The sequence below is a fragment of the Apteryx rowi genome, unplaced genomic scaffold (assembly GCF_003343035.1).
Source record: "Apteryx rowi isolate R43461 unplaced genomic scaffold, aptRow1 scaffold_685, whole genome shotgun sequence".
Lineage (NCBI taxonomy): Eukaryota > Metazoa > Chordata > Aves > Apterygiformes > Apterygidae > Apteryx > Apteryx rowi.
Genome location: NW_020450966.1, coordinates 324,302 through 335,101, shown reverse-complemented (window position 1 = coordinate 335,101; position 10,800 = coordinate 324,302).

The window sequence follows — 10,800 nt, the reverse complement described above, 5'->3', positions numbered from 1 at the left end:
AGTTAAGAATATAACTTATTTATAGAGCAGTTTCCTGGTTTGTAAGTGTTAGATATTTTGATTATATAAATAGGTTTTCTAATTACACACTTTTAGGATGGAATGCAATAACACAAGGGAACATATTTTAACTAAAAAAATCTACAAATGTAATGAGAATGTTATCTTGAAACATTAAGATTTGTAGTGTAACAATTGATAAGAGGAAATAATAGCATGTTAGAATTTCTTTTGTTGTATGCTTTAAATAAAACTCTTAACATACAGAGCAAACCAATTGTTCTTATTGTAAAGTCAGTTTGAAACTGGGAGACTATGTTTCCATATGGCTAACTCCTGACTGCAATTCAAATATCCTTTGTTTTCTGAGTCTCATGCTGATTTTTGCTTTCATATCAGCTAATTGGGAATGTCTGTTATACTTTAGCTGTCAAGCCACCTTCATAGGAAGGTATACAGGACGACACTGGAGCCACTTTTATCCTATCCTTCTCATTTTTTCACAAGGACAATGGCTTTCTTTTTAACAATGAATGTCACAGTTATTTTTAATAATCAACATGCCTAATAAGAAAGGACAATAGATTAGATATCTAATTAGCAATTTTGTTTTCGTTTTGATTCTATGAGAAACATTATTGGAATTAAAAGCATCTAAATTTCAGGGGAAAAATGTAGTCAGAATTCTGAAATCAGATTAAGTTGCGCCACTGATGGGAATTTTTTAAGTGCCAAAAAGTGTTCCCTGTGTTTGACACCAAGGGCTTGACTCAGATGCCTAAGCAGAGGTGTCTAGGGCTATTTAGCGTTCTGTCTACAAGACAGCCATGGGAAACTGAAGACCACAAACCAGGATCCAGGCACTTCTAGGGCAGCAGCTGGCCTCCTTAGGGCACCTGAAGAGGCACTACATGCCTGTGGGTGTGCTCACCTATGTGTCAAGTCTGAAGGTTAGGACTTAGTTGTCCAAATATACCTGTCTAGTGCTAGTTGACATGCCCTGGTCTATCTCACCTGGTCTCCAGCTGCTGCTCTAAAAGGATGTGGGTTTTCTACAGGTCCTGTGTTATATCTGCCAACCTTGTGCAAATGTCCCAGGTGCTGCAAGGCATAACAAATGACACTAGGTGTCTATCTGTGGACAACAAAGTCAAGCCCTTAAGGAAGATTAATTTGCCTAGACACATTTTCTGTGAGCAAATATCAATGCCTGGAAAGATATGTAGACACCTAGTGTAGTTCTCTTAATTACACGTTGAATTCCACTCTGAAAACACTTCTGGAAGATGGAGCTCCCACATCCTCTAGAGTAACCAGCCCATTTGTTACCACCATCTGTTTCATTTCTAGCTTCAGTTTTCTTCCTGCTTGACTGAAATGTTTAAGCAAAGGAAGATGTCGATAAAAGCACTGTAATCTCAATTTGTCAAGGTATTTAGCATATGCATAATATTAAACTTGAATTAGTGCCTCTAGAAGACTGGGATAATGAAGCTCAACTCATCCTTTTTCGATGTTCAAGAAGAGTTAAAAACTGCTTTAAAGCTTCACCTTTGTTCAATTCTGGTCCATTAAAGTCATTGAAAGTTTTGCCACTAACTTCTGTGAGATTGTGACTAGGTCTCTCCATACTTCTTTCCACAAGGAGGAGCTTTCCTTGAGCTGATCAGCTGTTAGCAACTCCTGTTGGTCAGCCCAGCTAACCATGTGAAGGCAGTACTTCACTTAGGACTGTGAAATAGTAGCAAATAGCCTATTTCCTCCTATAATATCAATGTCATTTTCTTGTGCAACAACAGTGCAAAGCTGGAGTTCCTACTGCAGCATCAGGAGCTGGCAAAAGGATTGCCTGAATGAATAAGTCACTTTCTATTGTAAAGAAGCAGGTCTAGAAGACTGATGATGCAAGGAATTTGTATTTAAATGTAATTAATTAGAAGAGAAATGAAGTACAATGGGCTTATTTGTAGCTGAGCTTTACAAATAGAAGGAAGATAATGTAGATTTAGTGGCAAACAAGAGACCTCTGTAACTATGAGTGCAAATAAGCATTAATTTTCTTAGAAAAAAGTTAATCTGTTGTCTCTGTATTTTGGCTGGTGATAAACTTTTTAAATACTAGACACAACTAATAGATAGTCTAACAAAGGCGCTTAGCTCAGTGCCAGATCCATGTATATATAAAGACACACAAACTCTTGCTGGCAATGTTTTAGACAAACATGGTTGTAGGTGTATGCARCTGTGTGCACTGAGGTAGAGATAATGTTCACAGAGACAATTCACTTCACCTAAACTCACACCACCTTCAGGAGCTGCTGCATCTCACCATGGACTGTAGAAGGAACCTGGATGAGTAGACTAGACTAGACATCTAATACATCAGTGGCTAAAGGTAGGGGAGATGAATCCTATCCTGTGTGACCTACAAGTCTCAGAAAATAGATACAACAAGCAAGAAAAGGAAAACTGCATCATTTCGAACAGTATTTTCTTTCACAGCAAAAGAAGGTCATAATCTTCTCTTCTGTAAGGATGTCATACTAAGCACTGATGAAAATATAAGTAATGTTTACTAAATCTTATATTCCCCAGATTTATGCTTGCTATTCTTTTGAAGGAAACCACAGAAAAGGTTAAACTGTTAATAGTAATGACTTAAGTTCCTAAACACTAACCGTTTCCATACATATTCATTGCATACAAAATATAGTTGTATAAATATACCCTTTTCTTTTGGAGGGTATCAGCTGATTAAACACCTTTTTGTAGAAAATGCTGCCACCATTTTGTAAAAAAATGCTGCAAGGGAAATATTTTCCTTTTGACTTTTTATGATCCCAGCATCCTAACTAAGAATAGTCCATTTATCAGCTAGTTTATAGTATCATCTGTTGATATATACATTCTGATTGATATATTCTTGTTAATTTACACTTAAAGTTGGGTGGGAAAAAGAAAAGAAACCCTCTGCATTGTTAGCATCATTTCTACACGGAAGTGAAAACCTATTGATAGCACTTGAGCCATTATCCAAGAAGGCCTGGTAAATGCAAAAGCATGGAATGGGTTATAATTAATAAAACTTACTGTAAATAACTTATAAAAACAATTCTTTTATCAAAATTAATATTACTGTTCTTCCCCTCACCCATTCCAAGTTCTTGTAGAAAACTATTCAAATGTTAAGTATAAGTATTATTTCCATCAGAGGAGAAATCTGTTCAACTGGTGATGTCTGAATCTGGTCCAAGATAGTAGGAGCAAATGTTGTTACCACCTGAAGACTGCTTGAGAATTTATCAGATGTAAATAAGGTGGAGAAAACAGTTCTTAAGGAAAAAAGGTTTCCTGCAGCTTGTATTTCAAATTGTTAGTGGTGTGAACCAGAAAGCAAAAGATTTAGGGAATGTAGGTGCAGAACTTCTGCCCAGCAAGCATGAAGTGTCGAGGTATATCAGTAAAATATTGCCCAGCCATCTTCAGACAGAGGACTTGAATCTTGGATTGTTTCACACTTACCTTGCCCTGTGAATAATGCCATTGCTCCAAAAAGGACAGAATGTTCCTTTCCTTGGCATAAGGAGATTTCTTTGAATGGACATGTAGACTACAGAAAGAAACTTAGTATAAGGCACATTACTCACCTATTCTAACCAACATTTTAACATTTGCTTCTAAGGAAACATAACCAAGATCACAGCAGTAGGAGAGGGATTTCAACCTGTTTCACTGTGCAGAAAGGGAAGAAGAGCAAGGTTCTCCTTAGTCTCCTGCCAAGGCTACCAGCACACAGGTGCTGGCTGGTGGGGGCATGGGGCTGGTGGGGCATTGCTGCACGCTCTCCACGGCGGCCAGGGAGCCGCTGCAGGGGGACGCCTGCAGCCTTGCCTCTTCTTCAGCACGACCATCTAGCACATCTCACCCATGAAAGGCAAAATAATGGGCTACTGGCATAAATTGCTGAACTTCTTACTGGAGCTGGGGGGGATGGGGAAGGGGGTGACAGGCAAGAAATGTTAAATATCCACCCTGATCTTCCCTAACAGCAGAGCTATCCATGGCCCTGTATTGAGAGCAGATGGCAAAATGATCATCCAGGGCTTAGCTGTAAAGAAAAGATAGAAACTAACACACAGTAGCACAACCTGTCTCTGAACTGGCAGGTACTTCATCTTCTGCTTATAATCTTAAAAACAGCCCAAGTATCTGGGGTGGAAAGAATAATGTATATCATTGCCTCGAGCTAAAGGAGATCAGATCAAAATTCAGGGACAATTTTGAGGAAGCAAAATACAAAAGGAGCCAAGTCATGAATCTGTGTAGTAAAAACTGCAAAATGTACAGTTAGACTATGGCATAAAAGAAAAAGATTCTAAACCACTCTTGACAAATGCATTATTTTCCAGTAACACTAAAGTGAAAAAAATGGTATGCAGTAAATATTAGCTGTATCTTTTATTTCTTACAGCATTTGCCTTGTCACTTAAGGGACTGACATAACTTTTACATTTCTGTATTTCAGATACATTTCAGAGCTTATTATATCATCATTTCCTTTCAAAAACAGTTCCATGTTACAAGTGAAATATTTAATTAGAGAAAGCTGGTTTTCCCTAAGTAATCCTTAATTTAGCTGTAGGTCTGGTACAGATTTATGCTGACAGTTATACCAGCTTAAATCAATACATAAATTGGTACATTTCTTCTTTAGTCAAATGCTCACAAGATAAATATTACCCAAGGCTATGGAAATGCATGCTTTGTTTCATTTTAAGGACATCTTGTATGCCAGAGGAATAATCCCCATGTAGCAACATAAGAATAGCTATTAAGATCAATAGGGTCAGAATATTGCTGAAAGTGATTAGAAAGAGCCAAATAGAACAGACTGCTTTTATTTTGTGTTATTTATGTACAGTATTATTTGTGAACCCAAGAGTAATTTTGTGAGAAGTTACTTGCCTAAACAAAAAGAAAATTAAAAAAAAAGTCTGGTAGTCTCTAACTCATGTTAATATCACTTAAACTAAAGAACAAATCACTTCTTATTCTATGTATAGAAATGCCATCTTTTAAATAAAGAGCAAACAGGTATACAGTGAACATCTTTGATAAGGCACTCCAGAATAGCTACTCAGCTACCATGAACACAGTGTTGCTTTCCTAAATTAAAAATGAATGTCTGTCTTTCTCAGTCTAGGTAAAAGGAAGTTGGGTGGTTAAATTCCTTGCCATTAATAGAATAATACACTGCTTACACTAGTAAAAAATAGTTGATCCAAGATAAAAGTTATTTTAATCTAAGCACCATTTTATGTGAAGTCAGTATTTTTTTTGTTTGATTATGATACTTAATTCAGTGTCTGATCCTCAAATATTTCCAGTAAAATATTATTTACACAAGGTGTGCAGGATCTTTTCTTAAGAGATCTGTTCCACTGAGTCGTTGCTGACATGCAACACTGGAGGGCACCAGAAGAACGGAGATGGTAGTTCTCTGGGTCCACTTTCCCTTCGGGACTGCCTGGGAAACGTAGTTGGGCCATCCTGCAGCTAATTAATTAATGTCCAGTTATCCTGGAGAGGTGAGAGGCAGGGAGGGAGGCTGTTGCCCTTGTCTGGGCACCATATTCCGTCTTTGACGATAGCGGCAGAAGCAGCAGTCGTAGCAGGGACAGCACGCAGCTGCAGTGACCTCAGGGAGAGCCATGTGCTAGCAGAAACCTGTGGACAGGAAGGGGTGAATCCTAAAGTAATATGATAAAGCACTTCTTTCAGCCAGTAATGCTGGTGGCAGAGCAGCAAGAGCGGAAGAAAGTCAAAATAGTTAATAGTTAAAATACACATTTTAACAGTGGTCTGTCCACTTTCCCTCACCTCATACCCACCTACTGTCTGCGAAGATTTTGGGGAAGAAGGCTACAACTCAGGACGATCCCAATAGATTGGAGAAATGATCTGAAAAACAGGAGGTATAATTCAATAAGGATAGGCTGGAAAATTCAGATTCATTAAAATCAAAGTTCATAGCAGTGCATCAGGTTTGGCAACATTTTCATCAGGAAAAGGCTTTTCAGCTCCAGGATGAATTTCCAGTCACAACAAGAGAGCATCATCCCCACAGAAGTCAATAAAAAGACACTCAGCCCTGCCTGGAGAGGACTTATGTCTTTCATCTTTTCAGTTCAGACTAGGAACTTTATTTGGACATTTCAGATATGTGATCTGACCCCAAACTATTTGAAAGTTTCTTTTTCTCAATATCCTCTGTCAGGTCTATCCCAGTTCGTATGAATAATTTAATATTTACCACCCTTGGAGAGGCAGGGTGAGCAGACTTGTTTCTTGCCTCTCAAAGCAGTGTCCTAAGCACCAGTCTCTTGGCTGTTCCAGGACAACACTTGCATGAATTTTTTTTCTCATTCAGCACAGTGCAGCATGGAAACATTTTTGAAATTACAGAAGTTCAGCAGATGGGAAAAATAGTTCTTTCCCATGTTGCTGGGAGAATGGTGCAGCGAACAGATTTCTGGCCCAGCTGCTGCTCTGAAGCTGTTATACTGGTCACTGCATACACTGGAGAATTCAGCCAGTGAATTATGGCTTGCTATAACAAGAATGTTCTGCTTTCCATAGCTCACACTCACTGGAACAATAGCAAATGCACTGAAGCAGCCCGCGCAGCAGTCAGTGATATTTCAGGGTCTCTCTGCTTCATTGCTGGAGTCAAACAAGCTCTGGCAAAAGGACACGTTGGTCACAGTGTCAGAACTAACAGATCAGCTTTTCTGAAGGAGAGACAGAAGCTTCAGGCCAGAGGAATAGCAAAGCACTCCGATTCCGAAAGAAGCCTCGCAAAAGTTGAAAGTAACTCAAAGCAGAGATCGTAAACCATGTATTAAAACTCAATGCAGAGCACTCTTGTGGTGCTGTGAGACTAATAAATAACACCTCAAGCTTTTAGCAACAGCTTAAATACTTCTTTATCAAACCACCCTTTGAAACAAAAGATATGCATATCTCCTAAACTGAAATTCTTGCCGGGAGTCATAGAAAAGGGACTGTTTCACCCAGCAGAAGCAGAGTAGGAAGATATCCAAGTCTGGGTCACACCACCAGAAGTTGGATTCGTTCATATGAGAAATGAGTGCTCAAAGAATTCCCATGTGATCATATCTCTTTGGAAGGACAGACCACTTATAAAAGGCCAGATTAGTCACACAAGTCATGAAATTGAGTAGCTGCTGGCACTATCTGTTAGGCAACCTAAACGTTTTCATATCTGCCACTGTTCTTTTGAAACAAGCATGCTGAATGCGATCGGCATTACCTTTTTTCACACTGAAGGCAACTCAAGGTCAGGATACTTAAATTTAGGTATCTATATATGCACTAGATATTTAAACTCCAGTTATAGTCAATGCAGTCCAAGGAGCTTATAACCTATTTATTCAGTCGCCCATAAGATTCTGCTGTAGGACAAGCTGAGCTGCTCTATAGGCTTTACTGACTGTACTGGCTAGAGACACGATTCACATGCAAATGTCCAGCCCTGTTTTAACAGCAGGGGTGTCCTGCCTGGCATCCAGCTGCTCCAAAAAGATATGGGTTTCCCCTTTGTTGTAAGTACCAACCACGCGTCTTGAACTTCTGGCACCAACATTTAGACAACTGAATTGAGCCACTGATCTCTGCTGGCCAGAGTGAAAACCTAGACACCAAGCATATTTGTATATACCTACAGGTAGACACATTAATATAAGGGCCTTCATCTTGAACTGAATTCCACTCTAGATATTGCACATCTGCCTCTGCATTTGAAGATTTTTTGGCCTGAAGTTTTGCTTTGAGGTTGTTGTGCCTATTGCTTGCCGAATCCCACATACTCTCTTTTACCCATTGCGAGGCAATCTGAAATACTTTTCAGCAACAGTTTAAATTATTAAGCCACAAGGCTTAATAAGCCGCAAAATTTGATAAAGAAGTATAACAGCTTGAGGTGTTATTAAGCCACAAGGCTGGTGTGGAACAGATATACATGCACAATGGTGGCTCAGTGTTTCAAGACCCCTTTCAAGCCTTCTCAACCCCAGCCCACAGCAGACAGCTGAACTCGGGAGCCATTGGCATCATCCAAGTTTTGTAAGAAAGTCACTGCAAGGCAGCTGGATGCCCTCCTTTACTGTTCAAAGATGAAAAAAATTAGATAGCTATGGGTGAAGTAGGAATGAAAATATGTGAGAGCACCAGATGAAAAGCAAGGGCAAAAGATCAATCCACACTGATAACCAAGGATACGACTGACAGCAGTCAAATTGGAGACCATGGAGGAACCAGTTGTGTGTTCACCTTGTGGCCAGGCGGCCAGTGCTCCGATGACGGGTGGATGGCAGCAGGGTTATGGTACATCCCGTGACATGCTGCTTTCCACTGTCCCACCAGGAGGACAGACTAAGATACCACATAAAAAGAGCAACCATGGCCAACAGGCAGTAACCTTTCCTGAGATTCATAGAGAGTGAAGTAAACAATATTATGAGGCAAAAAGATTGCACCGTAACAGCAACTATCTCACTCATACAGGGTATCAGAGGCCTGTTCAAGCAACAGTTCAGCATTGCTAGTCAGGTTTAACCCAAGAGAAGTGGTAAGGACCCAAGAGCAGCACCCCTTGTCCTCCATATCACACACGAGGGCTCCTGGTCAGACCCCTTGAACACACACACATCTTGGTGCTTGTGAATATGTGGGTGTGAGAGTGTGAGTGGGTTGAATCAGCTCACTTAGGGCTCTCTAAAATAAAATTCCCATCCCCTGCCCCTTCCATACGGTTTTGCACTGTGTTTTGCTACACTAGTTTCCTACAGCTGTACCCCATCAGGGAAAATCCTACCTGAACAGGTTCAGACCTCTCAGAGCTTCCTCTTTTCCTAATATAAAGTGCCCTGATCCTTGTGAAACTAAGCACGGAAACTGCTCACAGATACAGAGTTTTTGTAGGAATACAGTAACATGACCTGCTCAATCCAACTAAAATTCATAGTGAAAAGTATGGGTCTAGAAAAGAGGAAAATGTGGTTTCCACTATACTATTTCAGTTTGCTTCCAGCTGTCATTGTTTTCCTGTTACTGAGACAATTCACTGCCGGTTGTTAGAATCCCCTGTCACCCCCATCACAACGCTTTCAAATCACATCAGCACAAAGCAGAGCAGGGATTACTAGGTGGTGTTTAAATTCATTAAGACAAAGACTATATGGGAAGGAACATCACATGGGGGCTGAACTTCCTTCTCCTATTCTAATTAGGCTTCAATCACTTGAAAATTTAGCCCTTTTCATTCCCAGACTTCTGCATTTACTGGTTATCACTTTGTTTTTGAACATGAAAAGAGGATCCAGCATTCACTGTTTGTCATTCAACATAAGACTCAACCAAATTCTGAATAGCATTGGTTTAGGAGTGATTGTTCCAGTTCATTCGTTTTGAAGCTTTTCTCCCAGCCTGTACTACTTACTTTGGTTTTCCTGGAATGAAATCTAAACAAAAACTGCCTGCCGTTAGAACTGCCATTCCAGTGAGTCACTGACCCATGCCACAGCTTGGAGCGAGTGACTAGATCACTCGATATCTCAGTTGTGCGTTCTGAATAACAGCATTAAWGAGTTATGCTTTACTGATAATGAAAAAAGTGAACATGAATGGAATTATTTCCAGAAGGTAAATCACAAAATAAATATTCATTAATGAGTGATCCGAAGAAGAGAATGTGCTGGTGGGAGCAATTGCATTTTGACTAAGGCTGTAATCTCAAATAATGCCCTGCCTTATTAAATACTGAAAGTCACCATGACAAGGCACAAATTGTTATTAAGGTTGTTAAAGGGATGATGACTCTCTTCATTCACTGACATCGCAGGGATTAGCAAGGCCCCTGAGAAAACTTATGGCCCTTTCCAAGTTATTGTTCCCTCCCACGAGATGTTGTTGTTGTCAGCGGCTGCCCATCCTGCAGGTACTGCTCAGTCATGCTTCTCAGGCAGTAGCTCAGCAAAACAACTGCGTAACCATCATCAGGACTTCAGTAGGCTGAGGAATTTCTCAGAAATTTCAAGGAAAATGAGCAAGTGTGTTCACAGTGACATTTTCAGAGAAGAGAGTTCCTGCGGGGAAAAACACAGAAATGTTCCTTTGAAAATTATCAAGTTGGAAAAGGAAATTCACATCATAAGCTGATCAGAGGTAGCTCTAAAGGCTGAATGGGTTATTTTATGAGTTGTTTTAGCTGAGCAGTCACAGCATGCAGGGCTGTGGTCAGTTCATGGGAATAAGCAATTAATTTTGTCAACAGCAAATCCAGTGAATCCTTGTTTCTTATGAATTAGTGTCTTACTTTCTTAATCACCCAGTGCAGTAGCTCTGACAGCTCCCCTGACCCTAACACTCTGTATGACTTTCTGCTCACCTCAACAGTACACTCGTCTTCTTCTCACCTTCTCTAAGTACTCATGGAGTGAAAAGCAGCATGTGCTCCCTCCTGTCCCTACCAGGGGACATGCTGGCTGGTGGCCTGAGACCTACAGCGTGACTGGCCTGCTGCCAAACACAGCAGCTACTGTTGAGCACTTACTTTAGCTTTTGCCTCAGTGGAGACAGTGCTTTAAATTTCCTTCCTTAATCAGATCCTGTCCTCAAAGGTCTTGTAGAAAATTCCACTATTCCACTATTCATCATCTCAGCTGATCAGCCCTACTAAGCAATAGAGAGAAATAGGCACTCTTGGTCTGTGATTCATCC